Source organism: Nelumbo nucifera, chromosome 1 (genome assembly GCF_055504915.1).
Source record: "Nelumbo nucifera cultivar China Antique chromosome 1, China Antique-T2T, whole genome shotgun sequence".
Taxonomy (NCBI): domain Eukaryota; kingdom Viridiplantae; phylum Streptophyta; class Magnoliopsida; order Proteales; family Nelumbonaceae; genus Nelumbo; species Nelumbo nucifera.
In genome coordinates, this window is record NC_142649.1 from 7,056,411 (window position 1) to 7,062,016 (window position 5,606).

The 5,606-nt window shown below is 39.3% G+C and overlaps 1 pseudogene across 1 annotated transcript; it reads right to left on the minus strand.

Moving 5' to 3' along the window:
• Positions 1–3,618: 3,618 nt before the first annotated feature.
• Positions 3,619–5,355, minus strand: LOC104587011 (protein SHORT-ROOT pseudogene; annotated as a pseudogene). Its single transcript, XR_016081230.1, has one exon. The product of XR_016081230.1 is annotated as a protein SHORT-ROOT pseudogene (transcript).
• Positions 5,356–5,606: the final 251 nt, after the last annotated feature.

The window sequence follows — 5,606 nt, forward strand, 5'->3', positions numbered from 1 at the left end:
AGATCACCGACCAAAGACCAATCCTGAGTCCTGACACTGAGATAATGGCTCTACATTAAAAAAAAAAAAAGTTTTGCTTAAATACACATGGACTATGTTTAATGGGCTAACCCTTAATCTTGGGCCATTCATGGGCCTTTTGTCCTAACATAGTGGGCTGGGATGTTCAAGATGTTAGCATATCATTTAAGATTGGGCCATGTTTGACCTTAAATCTATCCAGCCCATTCTTAATCTTAGTAAGAATTTAGACTTTACAAGGTTGTTTAGTCATTCTGAATTCTGATATTTAGGTTAGGAACTAGGCAATCTCTTGGATGGGCCCATCATTCTTCAACCTCTGAAGTCTGAACATGAAAGGCTTGCTGTTCGATTGGGGGCCCAGACCCAGGACGATCCTTTGAAACTTCTATATATTTTCTATCAGATTTACTTGTCTACTTTGTACACATGGTGGGTCATTAAGAATCATAAAGTTTACTTTATCTATACCAGAAAATTCGAATCTTTCTTTTCATAAAAAAAAAAGAAGATATCAATGAAAATTTCGATTCATTCAGCAATATACTTAGCTGAGTGTCAATTTGCAAGTGCAGACAAAGTAGAAATTGAAAAAATGAAGAAGTTTGCAAAATCATCGATCAGAAACTTTAAAAAGCATACTGCCAATACTGCCAAGTGGGTTGTCCATCTACATGAACCTGATGGAGCTTTCTGAGTAAATTGAATTGATTAAGTTGGATCCACCTGCAACCCAGTTCCTTAAAGAAAACTAAGGAGTGAGTCAAACCAAGTAATACAAGTGGAGAATCTCCATGTTAATTGAGCGAATTTGGAAGGATCATTCCAGAAAATTAAGAAAGGTTCTTTCCTTCAATGTGATGGCATGCATATATGTGATTCTTGATTTGATTTCTTCTTTCAAAGTTTGATTCTGTCCGTATATATGTATGTACGTATGTGTTATGGACTTATGGCACATCCCACTTCTGTATGATACCATAAAATATCTACACTAGCTTTTATGGGTTGCAATTTATGTGCTTAATTGCGTTTGGTTGTAGTTCAAACTTATTTGCACTGATGCAGAACCATGATATATCGTGCAAATGATTTGGGTTATTTTTGTTTCAAATTTTACCTTATTGTGTTTGATTGCAGTAGAAATGAAGTAACCTGAAGCAGAATAAAATAAATCCCAAAACAAAATTAACCCAGTAATTTGCGTTTTTTTATTCGTTTGCACTCCCATGCATTTGTACTAGTTCAATTGTAACCAAACACACAGCCTAAGGTGCAATCCAAATCAGAATGGGCCATGACAGTAGACATCAAGGTGCAACTGATAACAACGTTTATTTATTTATTTATTTATTGGTAGAAGATAACAATGCTGGTTGCAATGCACAACAGCAAAGTTTTGGCCTAGTATCATATGATTTTAGCTTATTTTTTTTTTCTTTTTATCTTTTGCACTTTACCCTAATTTATGTGTTTAATTAGGGTCCATTTATTCGCAAATGTAATTTGGTTTGCATTACTTAGTGCAAATGAGAAGAATGCAAATTCTGGTTTATTTTTGCTTTGGGTTTTATCTTTACTTTGTTTTAGGTTTTATTTTGCTTCATCTGCAATGCAAACAAACAAAGTAGGGCAGATATAATGAAAGTTAAATGGATTAATAGAATTTTCACTCAAATCATCTGTTATCCCATAGTTTTGCACCAGTGCAAATGAAATTGCACTGGAAATAACCAGGCTTAATTAAGGTGCAATGCCAGATCAGGATGAGACATGAACTACAAGGTGGTGCAACTGATCACAAAAGTGCTGGGTGCAATCTAGCTCCAACAGAAAAAGCTTGTTTTCTGGTAATTAAATATATACATGATGAAGACCAAATAAAGATTTTCTGTTTGAGTGATTGCAAATAAATAAATAAATCCAGGGTTCCTCTGTGTTTGTAGGTTGACTTGAGTCAAGTGTTCATATATTCTTGATCAGAAAATGGAACACTACTTTCTTTTGCTATCTTTTCTTTTCTTCCACTTTACCCTACTGACTTTAACACAAACAGAAAAGAGGCCTGCCGTCCAATACCTTTCCATGCTGCAGTGTAAGGAGACCCGGCCCGGCCCCCATGTGGTAGAAAGCAAATCAGAGTCCACATCAACACAAAGCCATAATAATAATAATGTTTCAATCATTCCTGAATCATGAAGTTAACAGAATCTACATTGATAATGCCCTACATGACAACTTAATTAGGACAAAAGAAACTTCTCTTTGTTGGTTTCTGCTTGTAGTTATGCATGACCAACAGTTCATGGCATATAAACCAAGATAAATAATGTTCAATTGTTCAATGTATCTAAAAGAATTTTTCTTTTTTTTACTGTTTTTTTTTTTTTTGGGGGGGGGGGTATGTGTTGGAGCTCCATCTGGGTTCCCTACCCTCAAGATGGTTCAGATGTTAATAAATCTAGACCATTCAATTAATGAAGGAATTCGTTCTATGCATGTGGACATCTAAGAAGCAAGTAATAGGGTCCCCCTAGGAATATGAGATGGGCATCAATTATATCAACTGCAATTCATCACTTGGGTGAGACATAAATGAAACAGTCCACCAGAGGAGAATAATGCACTGTATATTTGCATTGAAAGACTCTAGAGTACTCAGTACAATAGAATGACTCTTAGCAACTATCCTATAAGTCCTGTAACTGATCTCAGAGAGTTACAGGTGAAAGAAGCTAGCTGGTGGGAGAGGGGTGGTTTGAGAGAATGGGGTTTGGCGGTTCCACACCAGAAGTTACTTATTATGAATGTGTCTAGTTGGGGCTAAGCTGTTAGCTGACTTTATAGGGGAAGGACAGAGACGTATCAAACATTGCTGGGCTGAAAGTATCAGTCTTGTCAAAAATGCAGAAAAGTTGTTTCCACCATATGGTGTGGGCCGTATAAAAAATGCATGTGTGGCATTTAAAGGCACATATGCTGTTCTTATCACTAGACAAAAACGCAACAGTGGGATTTAGTAGGTAGTTTTGTGTTTGCCACCAAGCTCACTCCTGGGCCCACTTTTTTTTTTTTTTTACTTCTATCTCTTCAAATTTAATCAACAAAGCTCAAACCTTTTAATTTGTCTAGTTATAGCCATCTAGATCCAATCTGCTGTGCTGTCTGCTATTTGATTCTTGGAAAGCTATATGCCTATATCTATATGAGTTACAGTTCAATGTTTGAGCTGTCACTGGATAAACCATGAGCATGCTAATGTTTTGATATCACCAGTTGGCTTGACAATTATAGTTAGAACAAGAGTTATGGCTACTATGTTTCTTTTGCTATCTAATAAACCAAGCATTCCATCCTTCTCTGGACTGGTTAGCATTTTAGGGTCATCCAACTGAATATGTGAAGGAGATGGATTGTAGCCTGCTAAGATATATATCACCCAAAGAGCCCAATATATAATTTTTGATCACTTGGTTGTTATACATGAATTTGATTTTTAATTTCATAGTGAATTCAATGTGGGTTAATAATATCAGAGCTTTATATGGACTTGAAAACAGAAACTATGGGAAGGGGGAAGAAATGATCCATAAACTATGCAACAAATCCAGTTGGATGTAACAGTATATTTGAAGAAAGAAACAAAGTGCAACCACCTTCAAAGAAGAAGATAACAAAAACAACAACAACAACAACAAGAACCAACACAATTCCAAGCGTAGGAATATTTGAATAAAAATAAGATGAATTATGCATACAGCTATGTTCATGCAAGCTTCAAGGTTCCCAACTCCGATTCAAAATATATGCCACCTTTACTTCACTCCCACAACCCTAACTCTAAGCTCTCGGTTGACAGTATGCTAGCTGCTTTAGTCTTAGAAGAAGGGTTCTTCTATAGGTCTAGGGTTTCCAAGCTGAAGCCCATACAACAGGTTCCTCCTTCCATGTCAAGTAAAGGCCCGAATCATCATCTCCTTGGGGAAGCACAAGTGACCATCCGGCTCTGTACCTCTTCAGGAGTGCCCTCACATCATCTACCACATCGTCGCTGAACCCAACTGGTGAGAAGGCCTCCTTAAGCCTATCACACCATTGTCTCCCCCTCTCTCTTCTCTCAGATTCCTCAGTACTGCAGCTACCACCATCACCTTCATCACAAGCCAACACACTAAGAATACTCCTGGAGCACTCCCTCTCCAACATCAATCTCTCATTGCTGGTTGGAAGAAAACTCTCCTCTAGCATCTCAAAAAACAATGCGTAAAATCTGAGGCATTCATCAAAGCACTTGACAAAGTCATCCATGGAGCTGGTGAAGTCGGCCTCCTCCTCGACCACCGTCACCACCTTAGGCCCAAGCGTATGGAGCATGTGAACCACAGCATCTCGGTCCTTGACGTTGATCCTTCTCAGGGCCCCAATACAATTCACTGCAACAGCCTCATCATCCTGTACACCGAGTTCTTCCTTGGTGAGCTCTGCCAGGCGATATAGCTCGCTCACAACGTGGAACTCAAAGGGCACACCCATCAACCTAGCGAACTTCTCCATCCTCTGGCGTATCTCTTTCATGACCGACCTCTCCATGCTCACCGTCGTCACTACAGTCAGCTTCAACCTGGGTGTCTCATCGTTCCTTGTGGCCAAGGCTTCTAGTAAAGTAGGCCACTGAGTGCAGAATGTGTTGCTGATATCGATTATGTGTAGTTTGCTCTCCCCATCTAAGGCTTCCAAAATCGCCCCATTTGAGGCTACATGACCAAACGTTGTCCATGGGCTAACCTCCTGAAACTTTAATATCATCTTCCTAGCAGATTCAAAGGAGCGGCTCCTCTCTGCAACAGACGACAGAGTGTTGAAGCAAAGCTCGCCCATTTCTGTGGCCTTACAGAAAAGTGCTTGTGAGAAGTGAGATGCCAATTTCTGCTCACAATCTCCATAGGCGGACGCTAGCTCGTTCAGCATCCATAGAAGGTGATGGATCCTACTGGAGTCCTTTTCAGATAAAGCCTTTGCACAATCTCGGAGAAGCCTGGCTGCCCATTTTCCAGGACCACATGGGTCGCCTGCAGACTCTGATGAATGACTGGTGGAAGCTTGGCTGGCCGGAGGCTGGTTGTTGTTTCTCATGTCTACTGCTTGATCATTGCCTTGTTGGTTAACGTTGGAGTACATGAAATATGATGGCTTTGGGTTGTAGATGACGGTGTCCATGTAAAGGAAAACTCTCTTGTGATCTTGAGGCACTACCCTAACAAGCTGATCGATCAGCTGTTCGCATGGAGTTGTTAGATAGAGAGAAATAGAGAAAAGTGCAAACTACCATCTACGAGGCTTTATTACTAAGTTTGGCGTCTTTATCATACTTCTACGTGTCTACCTCATCATCCATCTGATTGCTTTAAGTTTTTATGTGGCTCTGTTTGAATTTCATTAATTTGAACTGGTGTAAATGCATGGGACTGCAAATAGGTAGAGTGTACGTAGTTCCTGGTTTATTAGTTTTACTTCGGCTCATCAGTTTGGAAAGAGTACAAGTGCAAATATGTACCGGTACAAATTAATACATATAAAATACAAGG